Below are 20,322 nucleotides of genomic sequence, written 5' to 3' on the forward strand. Positions count from 1 at the left end.
GGAGAAACTTGGAGCTGTGTAGGATTCGGATCGGAAAATGGCTAATCTTTTAAAATTAAGAGTAAAATTAAGAAGATGAGATGAAGACAGGAATTAGGAGAATACTCTATATTTTTCTTAGAAGATATGTAAACCAGTTCAACACAAAAGGCCAAGAATGGGCCCTTTTTCTGTAAACCAGTGCTCCCGTCTTTCTGGTTACTCTCGCTGCTAGCCCAGCACTAACTCACGTCTTCCATGCTTCTTCCTCTCTTCCCCAGACTCCATCCAGTCTGAACTAGAATCTCTCCGGCAGCATCAGGGTCCGTGGCCTTTCTCCCAAACCCTTGTAAAAAAAAAAATGATGAAATGTCTAGTCTGCATTCAAATTGCCAGACAAGCATGGTGCAAGAGGGCGCAGGCAGCCCGGTGGGAGCTGCAGCTGGCTGGGACTGATGCCTCCCACTCTCCTGTTCTTTGAGGCCACATTCTGCTAGGTAATTTGCAGAGCCACCATAAACTGTTCTGTGACCCTGTGTCTGTTAGGGTGGGCAGGGATGTTTGGCTGCAAATTGAACCTATCCTGACAGAACAAAACAGGAAAAGCCAACCCCGCCTATGTCTCCTTTCCTAAGTTATTTTTTATTTGCTGAAATAATAAATATTTTAAAGGTAAATTTATTATGGGGTAGCGTTTAAACAGATTTTTTTTCATTGAGTTTTAGTGGAAGACATGATTTGGACACCCAGGATGGACATTTTCATATATTCTCAGGTCCCTTCATGATTCAAGGCAAAAGACAAGACAGAGGAGAGGCGGGTAGAGCCAGGACAGATCATCTCTGTCTGGTGGCTGAGACCCAAAACATAGGGAATAGATCTGTGTGCACTCTGGTCCTGCTTTCCACAGAGACCTCACGCTCTTTCACAGTCGATGCCTTTGTTTGTACTCTGGTGCTGTTTTCCATAGAGATGCCACCCTCCCTGTCGCAGTCATAGCCGCCTTTGCGTGGTGTAATCCCGCAGGCTCTGGTCAGGTTCTGGTTGGAGAAACAGCTGGCAAAAGGGGCGGTCTTCTGAAGCCACTCTTCTTCAGTTCTTAAGCTGTCCATGGATCCATGGGACATTTTGGTGAAAATGAAAAGCTTCCTGGCCAGGATCTCCAGTCATGCACGGCCATTTCTGTGTACTCCATACTTCTCTGTCAACGGGTATTCCGGGGAGTGAGAAAGCCTCTGTTTATTTCATTTTTATGTCTATTAAAGAATAAACATCCTGAAAGGCAAAGAATGTTGGAGGCAGTCCAACGGGTCTTGATTTTTGGATCTGAGGCCTTCAGCCATGGTGCTGACTCTTGGGATGGGTGTTGGCGGGGGATGTGTAAGGTGGGCAAAAGATGTCTTAAGAGAGCTCACAGCTCAAAGTGACCCTTGACATGGGTCTCTTACAAGGTCAAATTCTAAGAGGCCATTGGCCTAGCAGTAGGATCTAATAGAAAACAGTTAAAAGTCAGTGAGAAGTATTACTAATTTATTAGTCATAAATCTGAACTGTATGATGTAACTTGGTCCTCTTCTATATCCTGCAATTTTATAAAGAGCTAGAAACATTCTCCCAGTGAAGCCATCTGTTCCCCATCATCATCACCAGGCAACCATGTCTTTGGGTTAGTCTCTCATTAGAGAAGTGTAGGAGTCAGGTGCCCTGAAACCTGTCTCATTACCTAATTGTCCCAACCCCCACAATAGCCCCAAATGATAGTTGTTATACTGCCACTTTAAGGGTAAAAGGTAAGTTCAGAGAAGAAGGTCACCTGTAAGGAGAGCACAGCTTGCAAGGGGTAAGTGTTTCTGATACTTGCAAAAGCAGAATGGAAAACAAAGTATTTGCTTAGAGGATTTATTTGATGGGCACTCGATTCAGTCCAGTAAGTCCAAGAAGAGTGAGAACTAGGCATTGGTGAAAGGAGAAATTGGAACTGTTAAGGAGAAGCTGTTTTGATTGGGTTTTGAGTGAGAAATATGGGTAATTGGTTCTATCTGGACGTAGTCAGGCACTAGACAAAAGAGTAGCATGTTCTAGTTTGCTCCTTTGTTGTTGTGCTAAAACACTAACCAAAAGCAACTTGTATCCCACATTAATAATCAAGAAAAGACTCCCTAGACATGCCCAGAGGCCAATCTGATGGAGACAATTCCTCAACTGAAGTTTTCTCTTCTGAGATGACTCTGTTTTGTATTAAGTTGACAAAAAACGAACCAGGACAACTGACTCCTTGTCAACTTGATACAAAAACACATCATTGCTAAAACATAGCTATTCATTTCTTGCTCCCAAGATCTCACGTCAATATTACAGTATAAAGCACATTATAATTTTTAAAATTTCCCAGTCTTTAAATTTATCAACTTTAAAAGTTCAAGTTTTTTTTATCTTTTTGTACATCCTTTTCTCTTTCTTTCTTTCTTTCTTTCTTTCTTTCTTTCTTTCTTAATTTCTTTCTTTCTTTCTTTACTTTACAGCCTGATCCCAGCCCCCTCCCTCTTTTCCTGCCAGTCCCAGCCTCATGCCACCCTGCCAAGGGGTACCAACATATCCTGGCACCTCAAGTTGCAGCAGGACTAAGTGAATTGTCCCCCGCTGAGGCCTGACAAGGCAGCCCAACTAGGGGAAAGGGATCCAAAGGCAGGCAACAGAGTCAGAGACAGTTCCTATTCCCATAGTTGAGGACCCATATGATGACCAAGCTGCACATCTGCTACATATGTGTAGGTCTAGGTCCATCCCATGCGTGCTCCTTGGTTGGTATTTCTGTCTCTGTGAGCCTCTATGGGCCCAGGTTAGTTTTCTCTGTAGGTCTTCTTTGGTGTCCTGACGCCTCCAGCTCCCTCAATCCTTCCTCCCATTCTTTCACAAAACTCCCCAAGCCCCACCTATTGCTTGGCTCTGGGTCTCTGCATAGTATCTTAATTGTGTTCTACAGTAAAGGTCAAAATACCTTCCATACGTTCTTGTTGCAAGAGGAAAGAACCAGGGCACAGTTATAATCTGCTCAAGGCAAGGCACAATTGTAACAATGTGAAAAGTTCAGCTCCCAAAGTCTGGGACTCGCTCTTTATCTTCTTGGCTCGAAAGGGGCTTCACAGGCCCACTTCTCATCCACAATCCATGCAGCTTGTTCAGTAAGCTCAAGGAGACTTTATTCTGCACATGCTGCTGTTCTTGGTGGTCAGCTCGTGATCTTGGCATCTCCAATATGTTGGAATCACCATAGCAACTGAGGCTGCACCCTCACCAATAGCCTTTCCTAGGCTCTTACAGTGCCAAGCCTCAGCTGCTCTCCATGACTTTCAAAGTAGAACTACCTGGAATATTCTTAAATCATATTTGCTAAGGTCTGATGCCAGCTTGATGCACATCTCTGCCTCACAATGTCCCATAGCTTCTGTGTGCTGATCCTGAAGAAATACTTTTCAGAAGATCTTGCTTTAATGATGTGGTATCTGGTTAATCACAGCTGATTCTTCAGCACTAGGTGACCATTACCTATCATTTCAATAAAGCACAAGTTTCATTTCCAAATATTTTTAAATTCAAATATCATAGGAATGGCCTAGGTAGAGTCTTTGCTTCCCTCTGAAAATTTAAAAACCAGAACGCCATTGTTTGCATTTCTCTCAATAGTCATGTCTTCCAAGTGCCCACAACAAAAGCTCATTTAGCTCTGAACATTTCCAGCCCAATGTTCCAAATGCTTCCAAAATCCTCTCCAAAACAATATGGTCAGGTCTGTCACAGAAATACTACATGTTCCTAGTACCAATGTCTGTCCTAACTTACTTCTTAGTTGCTGTGATAAAACACTAACCAAAAGCAACTTAGAGACTTGAGGGGGAAAGGATTTATTTGGCTTAGACTTCCATATCCCAGTCCATCACTGGTGGAACTTATGACAGGACCTCAAGAAGGAACCTGAAGGCAGGAACTGAAGCAGAGACTATGGAGGAGTTCAACTTAGTGATTCATTCCCCCATGTCGTGCTCAGATTGTTTTTTAATACAACCAGAACCATCTGCCCAGAAGTGGCACTACCCATGGTGGGCTGGGCCCTCCCACATCAAACATTAATCAGGAAATGCATCCAGGCCAATATGATAGAGATAATTCTGCAGCTGACATTCCCTTTTCATGAGTGATTCTATTTTGTGTCAAGTTGACAAACACTAAGTAGCATAAGGCACCTTATATAACCTCTACACTAAGTTTCCAGTGTAACGATTAATTTCCACAGGAGTTGTCTTCATTGGTTAGACCCCCAGCACTACCAGATAAAAAGGGTGGTTTTGAGAGGAAGGAGAAGGAAACGCAGAGGGAGAGAGGATGAATCAATTTAATTTCTTTTTAACAGTTGAGACACTTAGGGCAAGAGAGATAAAGACACTTAGTGTCTAGTGATTTATAAGTGGTGGAGACTGAGTTTTAAACTGATTCGTTTAATCCTAACGACGGTATCATTTCTACTTTATATAGTTAGTCAGGGCACACTAGAAAGGAGAAATGTGTTTAAGCATGTGGCCCAGGCAGTTTGAATGAGCAAATGGATATAGATCACGCGTTCCCAGTGTAAGTGATGTTGCCCACACAGGACTTGCTAGCAATTCTTGGGACTATAGTGGTTTGTTGGCCTAAAGGGGGCAGGAGAATATAAATAAGTAAATCGTTTGTTTGTGGTAGTAACACTTCATTGGTACCGGTAGGGCTATAAAATCCTTAGGGAGTGATCATGTAAAGACAGAGAATGGTTTCTTTAGATGAACATCAGAGAGGGGAGTGTGTAGAACAGAACAGACCGGGCTTTCCTTCATTCGTGTGCGTCTGCGCTTCCCCTGGAGGCAGGGAAGAGATTCCAGTGTCCTCACATACTGAGCCCTTTTCTTCATCAGCTTTGTGACTCTGGAATGCTCAAGGCTGGTGGGAGGATCTGCACTTTAAGAAAATCACTTTGTGGTGGCAATGTAGTAAAGATAGATTCTTTTGTAGCCAGGCAGTGATTTATACCTGTAGTGCCAGCAGTTGCTAGCCAGAAGCAAGAGGAATGGCACAGGTTCAAGGCCAGCCTGGTCTATATAGCCAGTTTCATGTTTATATGAGACAAGACAAACTGGAGGAAGGAAATAAAGAGGTTATTGAATTGTCTCTTAGGGTACTATCACTCTTTGTCTTTTGTGATCAACTAGCCAACTAGCAGTTGGCTCCTGCCACCCCAAACAGCAGTGGTTTCAGTTAGGGGAATCAGCCCAAGAGAATTAGGAATTCAGAGAAGGGACTTTGCTTGGGACTGGTTTTGGACAGCAAATGCTGATGAACTGCATGTGGTACATGAAGTTCCTTGGCGGTGTATTAGCTACGGTTGGGTGAATGAGAGATTACTTGATAATTTTAGTTTTAAAAAATTGGTTTGTTATATAGGTAATGATATCCATTCTTTTTTCTCTCTTGAAATTATATAAATGCTTTTTAAATAACTAACTTGTCAGAATTCCGGGACTGCAGGTCCATTGTCATATCACTACAGTGACTGTCTCATTGGCACATAAGAGCTTAATGTATCATCTTGATCCTAAATCACCAAAGGAGAGATGCTTACTCACTTCCTCATGGGTCACAGGTATATCAGAAAGGCTTGGATTCTCAGTCATTCATATTGCTTTTGACTTTGGGGCTAGAATACTCTTTCTTGTGGTGGGGCCTGGCCTACTCCATGTGGAGTGTTTAGCAGCATCCCCACTTCTATGCACTGGATGCCAGTGCCACATTCACAGTTCTGGCAAGTAAAAGTGTCTTCAGACGAGGGAAACTACTCCCTGGGAGGCAGAGTGTCCTCGGCTGAGAGGCACTCAACTCAGGCTTTAAGGAAAGGGAAAATTTTTGGTCTAGTAAGAGAGCTCTTCAAGGAGACTCTGCTTTTCTCTCAGGAGGCTTTGGGCTTAAAAATGGAAACTGGGAGAAAAAAAAAAAAGAATGGAAACTGGTTGGCAGTCCAGAGCTCTTTATTTTGCTCCTTCGGTGGATTCTGTTCATTAGACAGCTTGTATAAATCAAGATGTGAAAGAGTGCAAAGCATGGAGTGTTTCTGTCCACCGTTTTAGTACGTTAGCCGAAATCATAACCCCCCAGGGTGATAGTTGTAGAATGTGGTGGAGTCAGAAGCCTCGAGTATACGGCAGTATTTCCTTTTCTTATTTCTGGCTCTTAGAACGCTTTTGTGGGTGATGAACTTCTTTTTCCAATGTTTCTCAATGCTATGGTAGAATATGTTCCCGGTTCTGGACTACTCTGGAGGACTTAGAGGTTACCTGTACAGATATTACATAATAGATCCACTTTGGCATACCAGTCTCCATAAGCTTTTAGTCACTGTACGAACATGTTCCAGCATTAAGCACTGACCTGATTTAATGTAGTTACTGTAACTCAATAGCAAGCATCTATTTTTGCAGCCATTCTTAGTTCCCCTGAGCTTACACACTGAGTCCATATCTCTACTGGATGTGTCTGCATCAGTTTGAGTGGGCCCAGAGCTAAGGTTCCTCTTCATTGCTGCAACATCTTAGGATCCATTCTCATACACGTTCCAGAGATTCTACCTATGTAAAATGAAAAGTAATTGTGATTCTTTCGGTGCACATCAACCTGCTTATGAGTTACACTCAACAGCTTACTCCTACAGCAGGGTAGCAACTGAGGCTGGGTACAGGTCTAGAGGTAAGCAGAGGTGTCACACATCTGTAGAAGATGATCAACTGCTCCTAGTAAAACAACTACTGTGGGGAAAGATTTTGATGTCTTCGTCTCCTTTAGCAGAGGTAAACCAGCTTATTTTATTGGGACATACAAGGGGGCCCAACTTCACTGGAAGCTGCTCACATCTTTCCTTTTCAATGTTTAGGTCCTCCCCTCCCCCCTTCCCCCCCCCCCCCCGGTTTCTATGTCTTATTCTTAACATAAAAAGCTCTGTGTAGTTGGGTGTTCAACTTTGATTATAATTCAGGCACTCAAATAATTAAATCTCACATATGGTTTTCAGATATCTTAGCCCTGTAATATAGTTACAAAATATCAGTCACTAATCCTTAAGTTGGACAAGTTTTTTTTTTTAACCCTTACACTCTTCAGTGTACTTAGAAACAAACCTTTAATTTCATACTACTTAGCTTAGTTGTTTAGGGGTTAAGATGTAGTTAGGTCTAAGAAGATGTTTTAAGTTCATAATGACAAGATATGATGGAGATTGATTTACATTCAGAATTTTAGACACACCAAGATAGGAAACATATTTTCTTCAAGGCTGTCAAATCCAAATAGCCAATAGCTAAGAATGTAACATTTATATAATTCCTGATTGTGTCATGATTTTTCTTGCTATAGGTAGTTTATTGTATATATGTGTAATAATATAAATGTATATATAAAAATAAAATAAAATAAATTCCACATGGTTTTAAAATGACCAAAATCTTCACTGGTAGCAATTCATTTATTCAAGTATTCCCCTTGCATAGACACTTGTTTGCAGAATATGTACAAGTAAGTAATTCAAGGATTTCCCCCCTATTTATGAACTACCAGTGGTTTTTTCTGTTGGCTCTTTAATTATATCAGGAAAGAGGCCAAATCTGAAGGGTTACATTATAAGGTTCTGTTCCCTTGGAGCTACTTCTGGAATCAATTTCTATATCAAGTAGAGTTCTACTGGCTAAGCAACCACTATTAGTTATACGAAACACATAATTTATGATAGGATTTAGATCTTATGCATTGGCAGGATTTGAAGAAGTCTGTGGAAAGCTGTCAACTATATATCAAATGGGAGACTTAAGATTACTGAAATCAGTAGGTCCTGGAGGTGGGGAGGCCAAATGTGAAGCCTGGGCAAGTGCAGGCCAGGAGGAATGGACAGCTTTCCTCTAAGCCTGGATGATGGAGATTACACAGGACTGCTGGAAGACACTGAGAGGCTGACAGGAAGGTCGGAGGAGGTGGAGAGGCGTGGGAGAGAAATCTCAGCCAAACAACTCCCGCTCTAGCAAGTGAACAACAGGAAATTGCAGCAGGCACCCTGCACTGACCTGTAGACCTGAATCAAGAAAGCATCACTTCTGAGACTGAAATCTCGTGTGAATGACTCTGAAGTCCCACCTCTCAACTACACAGAGAACGGAATTATGGGAAAGTAAAGCCCTTTGGCTAAGTCAACCCTCTCAGATGCTGCCATAGATGAGATCAGGTTTGCCGTTGTCTTTGGAAATGAAGATAACAGCATCTGTGGAAAAAATTGGAGCTAGTAGAAAGGGAAAGGTTACTTGGATACATCTGTTTGAACATTTTTTAAAAATATAAACTCAAGCTTTGGATTCATTCTTTGGAGTAAAACAGATTACTATTGACAAGATTGTTTGTGAGATACAAAAAGTATTCCTTCTGTCTAGCTTTGCAGTTCTCTTCTATCTCCCACCAAGTCTTGGTTATCACAATCTTAGACACTAGGATGCTTTTTCCTTGTGTCAATAGTGACTATCATGAAACTATAGTGGCAGATTCTAACGGATCCTGGCTTGTCAAATAGAGGTTTCAGTACCTTTTTCTTACCGTGAGTTATATTCTAAGTTCCTTTTTCCTCTCTTGCTATTCTGAAATAATTTTGGTAATTAACCTTCTTTTCTCTGAAAGGCCTGCACACTACATCGGTATTTTTCCAGCATCCTCATATCACTCTTTGGGGCATTCACCTCTCTCATTAGCTCAAGATTCATACTTAGTCTCTGCCAGAGGAAATGGAGTTGCTTCTTGTTTACTGAAACTTGTCTTCCAGTAACTCTCAGATACGTCTCTTTCCTGGTTCCCTTCCTTCCTGTCCAACCTCTTCTGCTTTCTTTGAGCACTACATTACAGGGACCTGATTTTTCCTTTTCTCTCCAGTCTTCTGTATTGGTAATAGCATATTATTTCAAGGGAGGATAGCAACATTCTAGGGTTTTAAGACTTACAAAGTAAGAATCCCCATAGCTTGGTGATCCATTACCACATGTTATGTACACTGCTACTATATAGTCTTTAAAAATCTCAATGCTTTAAAATAAGCTACAGATTAACAATCAAAATTTTAAAATGAGGAAACCAAGTTCCTGTCTGTAAAGCTCTGAATTTTGCTTTCCCAGTTAGTAAGTGGATTAGAACTGGGGAGTAGTGCCTGAATTAAAAGTTACTCTCATATTAATTACAGTTGCCTGCTGACTAACAACTGGCTTGGAATCCCACTGGCGCAGCCAAGGGACACACACCTGATTTTTAAAAATACATTTTATTAATTTATTCACATTACATCTCAATGATTATCCCATCCCTTGTATCCTCCCATTCCTCCCTCCCATTTTCCCCTGTTCCCCTCCCCTATGACTGTGACTGAGGGGGACCTCCTCCCCCTGTATATGCTCATAGGGTATCAAGTCTCTTCTTGGTAGCCTGCTAGCCTTCCTCTGAGTGCCACCAGGCCTCCCCATCGAGGGGACGTGGTCAAATATGGGGCACCAGAGTTCATGTGAAAGTCAGACCCCACTCTTCACTCAACTGTGGAGAATGTCCTGGCCAATGGGTAGATCTGGGTAGGGGTTGAAATGAATGTCTTCACTTATCAGGAAAGTAGGACAGAGGGGAGGACATCTTATTGGGACTCTAGGTGAGAGAAGCATGGGAGAATGGGGAAATAGAAGGATCCAGAGGGTCTTAGAAACCTACAAGAAGAACATTATGACGAGCGGATCTGGGCCCAGGGGTCCTGCTCAAACTATGGCACCAGCCAAGGACACCTGTTTTGTTTCCCTCATTTCCATTTTAACGCTGGAATAAGTAACCCATATTAATCACACCAATCTTTCCAATTATCCCACCACCCCAAATCCTAGCTGCTATTTACTTCCTTCTTACATTTTATCCTTCAAATGTTTCTAAGTCTGGGGGCACCTGTGGGCACCATGCCCTGTGCTGCCTGCCCATACCTGGCTGGCTACCCTCTCATCTAGACGTAGAAGTAGAGGCGACTCTGCATCACTGAGGTTCCTGGTGTCATTTTCCATCTTCTTCTGACCTCCTGCCACTTTTCTTTTCAAAGCACATTTGACTTTCTATCCATCTGTTATCTATCATAGCTATGTCTCTCTATATGTCGTATATATATTCCTGTGGGTTTGCTTTAAAACCTTTCTTAGCTCCATTTTTTTTTGCACACAGAATAAATTTTAATATCTGTGATATGCCAACCAAGGCTCTTGAAAATTGCCCCAGCCTGTCTTGCAGTAGCTATTTTTCACACATATGCAAGCAATTATATTTTTTCAGATGGATATATATGCTATTGAGACTCAGGAAGTATAAGCTTATTTTTGAAGTTGGCAGCAATCACTTTGACTTCTTAGTCACATACATTTTCAGTCCATGGTGACTATGTCAGTCAGACTTTTCCTTGCTGTGACAAATAGTTAAGGAAACAACTTCAAAGGATGGATTTATTTTGCCTTCTTCTCTTCCCGCCCCCGCCCCCCCCCCCAGAGGTCATAGTTCATGGTTGACTCCAAGCATCATATCTGGGCTGTGGTGAGACAGAACATCAGAAGGGAAGAGTGTGCTGGAACAGAGAATACCCTGGGGAAAGAACCAGGGACAGGCGTGCCTTTCTAGGGTGTATTGCCAGGAAGCTGCTTCTAGCTAGGCCCGTCTCCTAGCCTCCTACATACACTCACAACCATGCCATTGTATGAAAATCTACCCATCCTGGCTGGTTGTGGGTGAGAAAGGTGCCTCACTTGAGGAAAGGCCTTCATGAGATCCAGCTGTAGGGCATCTCAATTAGTGAGCACCATGGGAGGACCCAGCCCATTGTAGGTGGTGCTATCCTTGGGCTGGTGGTCCTAGGTCCTGTAAGAAAGTAGGCTCAGCTAAGCCATGGGAAGCAAGTCAGTGAGCAGCACTCCTCCATGGCCTCTGCATCAGCTCTTGCTTCCTGGTTCCGGTCTGGCTTGAGTTCCTGTCCTGACTTCCTTTGATGATGAACAGAGATGTGGAAGTATAAGCTAAATAAACCCATTTTCCCCCAATTTGCTTTTTAGTCATGTTATTTCATTTCAGCAATAGCAACCCTATCTAACACACTGCTAAAGGAGTACTCAGCCCACTGGTGAGGTCAGAGCCCTGAGAATCTGTTTACATCCCAAAGCTCATCATTAGGCAAAAACTAGGACCTCAGTCTATGGCCATTTGGTGACATATGACAATTACTTTAAAAATATACACTATTCATGCAGGGTTGCAATTTTTGTTTGGAAGTAAAGATATTTTTATAATATGAATATCGTCAAGTAAATTGCATTTTCATTAACTATTTCTTCTACATTTCAGTGTTTAATTATTTAAAGTCATTTTCTTAGCCAAAGCTGGTTAAAATGGATTCCAAAGTCAGTGGTGTAGAAAGGCTGATAAATTTGGCAAAACTTGGTATTCAGATGAGGAAGGATAGAGAGTTGTATAGTACAAAGGCTACTAGTTCTATAGTCTATGTAGAATAAGAAAATATTTTACTCATTATTCTCAATAACTTAAAGTATTTTTAACATTTCTGGTTTTTATAACAGGCAATAAGAAGATTATGAAAAAGACATGCTGCTATGGAAAGTAGATTTTGTTATGACCTAAAAAAGAAAGGTGATGAAACTGTTTTTCTATTTAATGAAGCCACAACCCAACTCTTCAGCAACACCATTGGGATGGCATCCTCTGGTTAATCTAAGGGAAGCAGTGAGCAGAGACCAGGGGAGGTGGGCTCTGGATTCAGGCAGATGTAGGCTCAAGCCCCAGGCAGAAGCCTGGTAGTCACTTGGCCTTACACAAATCAAAACTTTGATACTTATTCATTTATTTACTTTGTTTTCCAAATGGGGATAAAATACAAAATTGTGGTGAAATGTGTAAGAAGCCCGGCAATTTACAAGGTATTTGTACAGGTCAACTTGCTTTTTTCCTATGGTCATGTTCCTGAATTCATCTTCTGTGTGTAGTACTTCACACGGATTTCTAGGACCAGACGCATCTTTAAAGCTGGTGAAGGCCACATGGTTGATAAATACAGAAATGCAGAGGAATCCCATAGGTTATTTGCAGTTATATTGTTAACCCCCATGATGCAAGGAGAAAGGCCACCAACCCAAATCATCATAGTTAAATTAATTAAAGCAAGCAATTAAATAAAGCAAGGGTTTTTTCATATTTGTATTTGTATACATGTGTTGTCTCCCCCTAGAGGCCGGCTTCTAGAGATTAGCATTGAACATGGGGAAGATAAGGGCTTTTATAGCTCAGAGGTGGGAGGTATTCAATTAGGGAATTTGTCTGGTAAAATAGGTGGGGTTATAGGTGCAGAACATAGCAAGGTAGTCATAACAACAGGTGGTCCTAACATGGTGGCCACAAGAACCTTTTTGAAACAAAGATAGGGTTGCAAGATGGTCATTACAACTTTTTTCTTAATTAATTTATTCAGATTACAACTCAATTGTTATCCCATCACTTGTATCCTCCCATTCCTCCCTCCCTCCTGCTTTCACCCTATTTCCCTCCCCTAGGTCTATGACTGAGGGGGACCTCCTCCCCCACTATATGGTCATAAGCTATCAAGTCACATCTTGGTAGCCTGCTTATTCTTTCTTTGAGTGCCATCAGGCCACCCCCCAAGGGGAGGTGGTCAAATATGGAGCACCAGAGTTCATATCAGAGTCAGTCCCTGCTCTCCACATAACTGTGGACAAAGTCCTGTCCATTGGCTAGATCAGAGTAGGGGCTCGATATTTACTACTTACAAAGACATTGTTGCAATATGTTAGACAGGTAGCACAGAACCATTTGTAGTTAGTTACAGGTGGGACATAGGCCAATCCATGAGAAACAAGGTTCAGTAATAAATAGGAATAAAATCTAGTTTATTTTTACTATAAAATGGCTTTTAAGCCTAAGACGGTGGCAGGCTGTCTCATCAATATTATAAAGAGTTTTGAGGCCAGGGCCCCAGTTAATACTTCTTTTCCTTTCCAGAACTGAATTTCATTTCCTATCAACGAAGATAGGAATCAGACACCAGGCAAATAATACTGAGATTTAAAATATTCAGATGTAATAAATATTCAGATGCCTACTTAATGTCAGAAGTGTGCTAAGAGTGTCAGATAAAGTAAATTCTTTACTTGAAGCGCTTACTGCCTGATCGGAGACATGGACTTATCTATGGGCAGGTTAAGCTAAAAAAGCTGGAAACAGAGTTCTAAGTACTTCAGACAAGGAGAAGAAGTGGAGAGATGCATCCTACCTGGGCATAGACTAGAAGGACTTTCGAAGTAGGTATTACTGTCTGTTAAGGGCTGTCTGTCTGTCTGAAGTCAACACCAATCCAAGGAGCAACAAGTCTGTGTCAGGTGCCATGTCCTCTTGTCTCAGAGAACTGGAGAAGGAATCATGTGCAGACATAGAGAGAAGATCATGCCCAGGAAATGGATACAATTCTAGGCAGTCATTTTCTCTAAAGGATATATAAACAAAGGCAGAAACAGTATCGTTTGCGCTGCTGTGAACAGGAGGCCTCTGAACAGCTGCACTGGGTCTTAGTGTTGCCTTAGTTTTCCCTACCCCCTGCATAGCCCAGTAGGGGGGTCTCTAGGACTTGTACTCCTGTGGTCCCTCAGAATGAGGAACCTACCCTTGGCACCAGCTACCCAGATAAACAGAAAATGGGAGGTAGTGGGAAGCTGAGAACAGATTGAGAACTCCTGAGAGGGTCTGCTGCGCCCCGCCCCCCGCCTCGCCCCCCATTCTTAGTTCAAGATGAAACGGTTTCCTATCACCTCCCACGTCTCAGATAATCAGGTCAGAGTGCTCACCTGCCGTTGGCCGTCACAGTCTTCAAGGGAGCTCATGAATGTGTCGTCATTCACCAGGCATGGACCTCTTGGCTGGAGGTCAAGTCTGGCAGTGTTCCACAAAGCGACTGACACGCAGGCAAAGCCGAGAAAGAAGTGCAGGGGTGAATTCAAGTTTGTAGAGTTTTTGTTGAAGAGTTTTGTTGTGAGTCACTGTCACAGAATCTGGCGAGCTGCCTCCCTTCGCATACCGGAGTCAAGCTTCAAGGGAAAACGGCCAAGTAAATAGTGACATTAAAAAGCAAATATTTTCTAGTACTTTTTTTTTATTCCTCTCCATTAAGTTTGTTGGAAACTTATGAAAATAGAAGTATTATGCTAGTTTTCAGATTTAGAGGGATAGGACAGTGGATACTGTAGGGTATCAAGATGCAAGATATGGGGTCTAGAAGCCACGTTATCAGTAGTGGGAGTGGCTATTAATTAGTAGCCGGAGTAGCATATTTAAAATTCCTGCTGCATGCCAGGGCTCTTCAAGTAACCACGATTGCCTCAAAGGCCTAAATCAGTCCTAGTAGGCTGCCACAAGGCTTCCCTTTGGCCCACAGGGAATGGCCAGTGAAGCGTCAGCGGCTCCAACAATTCCTCAAAAGATCCTGATCCACGGCACACAGTGTTGATCCACTAGGGACTCCTAGCTCACTAGTGAAGTCCCTCTCCTTTACGGAAGTCTCCTGAGGTGACCTTCCCCACTCCCCCATTTCCTCATAGCCTAGCCAACCTGAGTGATTGCTATTGGTGTTTGAGGCTAGCATGGGATGTTCTGATTGGCCCTTCAGCCTAGGCTTATACACTGAACAATAAAGTTAGATCTGCATCTTTGAGTCTGGTCTCCGGAGTTTGATTCCTGGGATTCTGCGTGGTCTCTCTCACCATTCACCCCTCTTCCCACCCCACCTCCCCGCTTCCTGGTCCTCATAGTCTTCCTCATATTTTTTTGAGTAGTTTTTTTTTCCTTCTGTAGCCTCTTTTTACTCTTTAGGCACTCAGATGATTGGATGAAGCATACACACATTAAGGACAGTTTACTTAAAGCCAACTGGTTGTCATCGCTAAATACATCTAAAACACACCTATTCAATAAGATCTAGTGTTTGACTAGCAGTTAACTGGCACCATAGCTCAGCCCCACTAAAACAAAATGTAAACATCACAAACCATTTATTGCCTGGAAGCAGACATTATAGATAGGATGTCACCATGTACTTCTGTAAGCTGCATTTGGAGGCATGCAGGAGTATTGGTGGCACATCACAGTTGGGACAAAGACTCTAGTGGCTGCCTTTTGCTTGACAGCTGTGCACAGCTTTTCCTAGAGAAGGCCTCCAGGCTCTCTTGGTGGCTAGGGCTATCACTAGCTACCCAGTATCTCCATCAGGACCGCTAAGGGAGACAGTCTTTGTTGTCTGCGTTGGGCCTTGTTCCTGCCAAATCTTCCAAATGAAAGATTTTCTGGCCTAGGCGATTTTATAATAGGATTTCTGCTAAAGCCTGCTTGAGTTCTGTGGCCATAGCTAATGGAAGCATCAAATAACCCGAATCAGGACTGAGGATTGAACTGACCCAGGGAGCTTTAACCAAGTGTATTCTTCTAGCCACTGATAAGATTCTCTGCTAATTGCTTGAGGGTAGGGTACTGCCATAACTTTTTAAAGGTTTTCCCACTTGATTCTAATATGTAACTATGGCTGGGCAATCGTGGTCTATCTTCTTCTAGAAGCTGACTGAGGCTAAACAGTTGACAGTTGTTGTTAAAATACAGAATCAAAAGGGAAAGAAGTTATGGCAAGAGATTCTCAGCCTTGGCTGGACTCACAGGGTGTTCTGGAGCATAATTAAGCCCACGTTTGCCTTGCTTAAGGAACGAAGCTGAAAACCTCTACTTCAACAGCAGTCAGTCATTAGGAGAAATGTAGACTCCGGTCTACTTCCAGGACTCCCCAGTGTCCGAGACCAATGATCTGAGGGAGCTCACAAGTTGAACAGTGCTCAGCAAGCACTTGGAGGCTTCATGTTGCCATTGGAAGGCATCCCATGGGGACTTTAATGGGGCACTAAGTGTTTTTATACAATATGTAAGTGGTTATTATTGCTATTTCTAGGTCCATCTTAGCTGGTAGAGCTCTGACTGAAATCATTAGGGAAACCCATTATATAAAACACCTGCTTCAAGGATATAAAAAGCAGTCTTTATTGCTAATCACACTTCCTGAATGTCAGATCAGGAACTCTGAAGGGTCTGAGATTCTCCTCTTACTTGTGAAGTAACAAGTTAGCTTGACAGTTTTATGGATGTTGGCAGAAGCCACAAGGTCCTCAATCAGAGAGAGAGAGAGAGAGAGAGAGAGAGAGAGAGAGAGAGAGAGAGAGAGAGAGACTTTAATTACAGTAATAGCACTAGCTAGAATATATTCTTGCAGTGAGTTTGAGACCTTAATTCCACAGGGAAATGGAAAATTGCTAGGTGATGTGCACCCATGTCATAATGAGATGGAGCTACAGGGAAGGACCTGCATCTTTCATAATGATCAGTAAGTGAAGCCTTGCTTTGGTACAGGGAAACACCACCGTCTAAGGCTATTCCTATAAAGTCATCATTGAAAAATAGCTTACTACAGTCAATGCCTCTGCTCACAGCACATGCAGAGTAAACACATCCTATGGATCACTGTTTCCTAAAAGCATCAGGTGAAAGAGTAGGGCCTTCTTTGGTAGCCAAACCTGCTTTAGTGAACAGACATGCAATGGTACTGGTGGCCTCTGGTGTAAAGGTGTGTGGAATCAAGGTGGGCCAGACTTTGGAAAGGGACGGTAGGTGTTGTGAGACAGCCAGGTCACACCTTGAGTTTGATATTCTAAACATTGAAATGAACAGATGGGAAATGGGTGACTTTATCATTTTTCAGAAAGTCCCAGTGGTCAGCTGTGTCTATGCCTTCTCAGGCCATCCATTTTGAGGCAGGTAAGTTTTGGCTAACATCTAAGAGCTTGTTAACCACTAACTTCCCAAAGGGGCAGACACAAAGGCTTCTCACCATTGTTTTGTATTTGAATTTTTGAGACAATGCTCCACTCTGTCCTCAAGTTTGTCTGGAACTCACTTTGTAGCACAGACTGGCCTTAAATTACCAATGCTTTGGCCTAAGCATCCTGAGGGCTGAGTCTATACGTTTGTACTACCATATGTTAATCCTGAGATCCATGAGAAGAAGATCAGTTCTGCACTATTGAGCCAATTTTGAAGAAATCTTAAGTTAAATACCAGCCTGGATGGACTCTGGTCAGGTCCACCCTCTGGAATCCCAGCAAGCTGTGATGAGTCACATGTTTTTAAGGACAAAACCTCAAGCCCATGTGGCTTTCTTCTTTTCCAAAAACTACAACTCCCAGCATTCTATGAAGCTACCTTGTCCTTGGGCAGGTGGAGCTTTGAGGTTGACTTTGACTCTTACATCCCCATTTGAGTTGTATCCTGGGTCAAATCCTTGACTCTATGATGAGTGCTTGTTCATATTAAAATCTAATAAACATCAACTTTAGGGTACTCAGATAGGAATTATCATTTAGCTAAGGTATCAGTAATGTAAGAGCCAACAGTAATTAGCAGACACAGGAGGCCCTGTGATGGCTGATACCAGAGTTACTTTCTCAGAGGAACCTGGAAATGATTGGGCCACTAGTCATTTATTTCATTTCAGGTCCCCCCTTTTTTTTGTACAGCCAGATTATAATCCTGAGTTGTTTGTGTAGAAATAATAATTATCTCATAAAGCCATACAATACCTATTTGTTTTGCATAAAGCAGACCAAGTGCCCTCTCATACTGTAGAATTATTTCAGTTAATGATTCTATCTGTTGATAAATGTGGGCTCAATCTTCAGGTATGCCAGTTGGCATTATAGGTAGCCATTTCATCCCCCATGCCAGGGAGTGTCCTTTTAACATAGCACTGCAGCCTGTCAGGGGACAAGAGATGATGTGTTCTTTTCCATAACTACTTCCGTTTGAAACTAGGGTGTCATTGTCATGGCCAGGGAAGGATGAAAGGCAACCAAAGGCTGGAAAATGGGGCATTCATCAGAAGCATCTGGTTGGCTGGCCCAGCTGAAGAGACAGTGAGCAATCACCTGGGCTAGGCTGCTTTACATCAGCTTTCAGCAAGTCCAAAGCTGAGCAGATTGCAGTGTGGTGGTGATCCCTGGATGGTGTCTGTCATCCAAGGGGATGGCTGCTGAGTGAGACATAGACTAGGGACATAAGTTAAAGTTTAGGAGCTGAAAGGGAAATCTTACATTTGGAACTTTCACGTCCATAGTCCCAGTAACTGGGGAAGAGGAGGAGTCTCAAGGCCACGGGACAGAGACCCATTCTCAGGAACAGACAGGTGTGGAAACTTGACTTGCACTTATCTGGGGTCCATTTGACAGGTGGACCCAAGATTTCTTTGACTCCCTGAAGCTTACATAAGTTTTCAGTTTAAAAAGGAATAAAAAGTTCTAGATATATATATATTAGCATTAATCTGTAACTGAAATCTACATTGCAACATAATTGGAATAGCTGAGCATGGTGGAGCCCACCTGTAATCCTAGCACTGGAGGAGGCAGAGACAGGTGGATCTCTGTGAGTTTGAGGCTAACCTGGTCTATGAAGTGATTGCAGGGCAGCCAGAGCTACACAGAGAACCCCTGTTTAAAAAAAAAAACCATAAATTAAAAAACATAAATAAATAAACAAATAAATAAATAAAATAAGTGGAGTAGACTCATGCCTTTTAGTCCTAGCAAAAACTATAACTTTGGGTTAAAAAGCCAGAACAAATTTTTCCTCTATCCAGAAAGTCATATATATATATATATGTGTGTGTGTGTGTGTGTGTGTGTGTGTGTGTGTGTGTGTGTGTGTTTAGCCCAATGAAAAGTATCTTTTTTTTTTTAATGAGAAGCATCTTTAAGTCTACCTTTAGACAACATTTAAAATCAATCTTGAGCTCGTGACTGAATAATAAGTAGTCAGCTCTCTGCCACCTTACCAGAATGCCACCGATCAATGTTAAAACTCTGAATCTTTGACATCCCAGTATAACAATAGCATAGAAGAGAGAGAAATCTAAATCATCTCCCATTTGTATGTATCTTAAATCATTTTCTTCTGCCATAAGAACTTACTTAAGTTTTCATTATCCTCAGATCTTTATATATCTTAGAACATTTTCTTTCCATGTAATAATTTCTCAGACATGAGTAGTTAGTATTGAGAGTAGTCATTGTAAGGTATGTTCCTTTAATGAAAAGTTACACCTGAAACCTGTTTATCCTTTAATAGGAAGCTGGTTAGCAAGGCAAACTTGTCTGCCTTTTCTTAACAAGAGACCTAGTAGCTTTAGATGAACTAACAAGGTGGCTGCAGCCTCGTGGGGGAGGAACTGATTGCCTACTGCTGTCAAGCTGACAAAGCTACAGTTAGCCTAGCCGTAAACACCATCAGAGATTGGAGAAGGATAAATTGTAGCGGGAACTATAATCCAAATGGCCTATGTATCATTAAAATGACAGAGACCAATCTATTACCTAGACAGCTACCCCAGGCTCCTGTGGCCCCCACAGCTTTGTTTTAGGAGAGGGGCCCAGAGGTGCTAGGACAGTGTTAGTCTTCAGCCATTAGGCCCAGAAGATGAGAGGCTTTTCTAAGTGTCATAGGAAGCTAAAAAGGCTTCTATGACTTAGGCAAAGTGTTTGCTATCTGCTTTTTTAAGCAGGTGAAGGGGGTGTGTGGTCCATGGAGCTTTGGTTTAATATTTCAAAATGCAATCCCCTGGGGCAGCCCACCAGTCCTGAAGTGAAAAGCCTAGATCCAGAATGTGTGGTGATGTGGGTTTTCTTATCTCACTGGGGCCTCCAAATGTTAATCCTGATGTTCTAGAGAGAAAGACTAGTTCCACATTTATGAGCCAAATTTGAACTAAGCTTTAATTACATACTGGCCAAGATGAACTCTGGTCAGGAATCCCAGAGACATAGACACATAATGACTGGTCACATGTTGAAGAGGCTTTTGAAGGTCAAAGACACAGAGCCACCATATTTCCCATGGGCCTTTGTTATTTTCCAAGAACTACAACTCCCAGCATTCCAGGAAGTTACCTTGCCCTTGGACAGGTGGGACTTACAGGTTGATTTTGGTTCTTACACATGCTTGCCTACTAATCTCTTGTTCTTGACACCCGATGTTACTAAAAGTTTCACTGAAGCTGCCATTTTATTTGACATTCTTAAAAATAACTTATCAGGTAAAGGTGCTGGCCTCCAAGCTGATGGCTGAGTTCCA

General features: G+C 42.3%; 1 long non-coding RNA gene and 1 pseudogene across 3 annotated transcripts in view; one reads left to right on the plus strand and one right to left on the minus strand.

Moving 5' to 3' along the window:
- Window positions 1-20,322, plus strand: part of LOC311599746 (heterogeneous nuclear ribonucleoprotein A1-like 2) — a 92,184-nt pseudogene that overhangs the window by 45,837 nt on the left and 26,025 nt on the right. The gene's annotated exons all lie outside the window — the stretch shown is intronic.
- LOC311600302 lies at window positions 2,772-14,610 on the minus strand. Of its 2 annotated transcripts, none has more exons than XR_014780206.1 (3): window positions 13,956-14,610; window positions 13,388-13,597; window positions 2,772-6,626 (listed from the first exon to the last, which is right to left on the minus strand). It is a non-coding gene; the product is annotated as an uncharacterized lncRNA (long non-coding RNA). The 2 variants fall into 2 exon arrangements; XR_014780207.1 differs by having other exon boundaries at window positions 13,388-13,519; window positions 13,956-14,606.

This window comes from Acomys minous, assembly GCF_964271855.1.
Source record: "Acomys minous genome assembly, chromosome: 6".
Taxonomy (NCBI): domain Eukaryota; kingdom Metazoa; phylum Chordata; class Mammalia; order Rodentia; family Muridae; genus Acomys; species Acomys minous.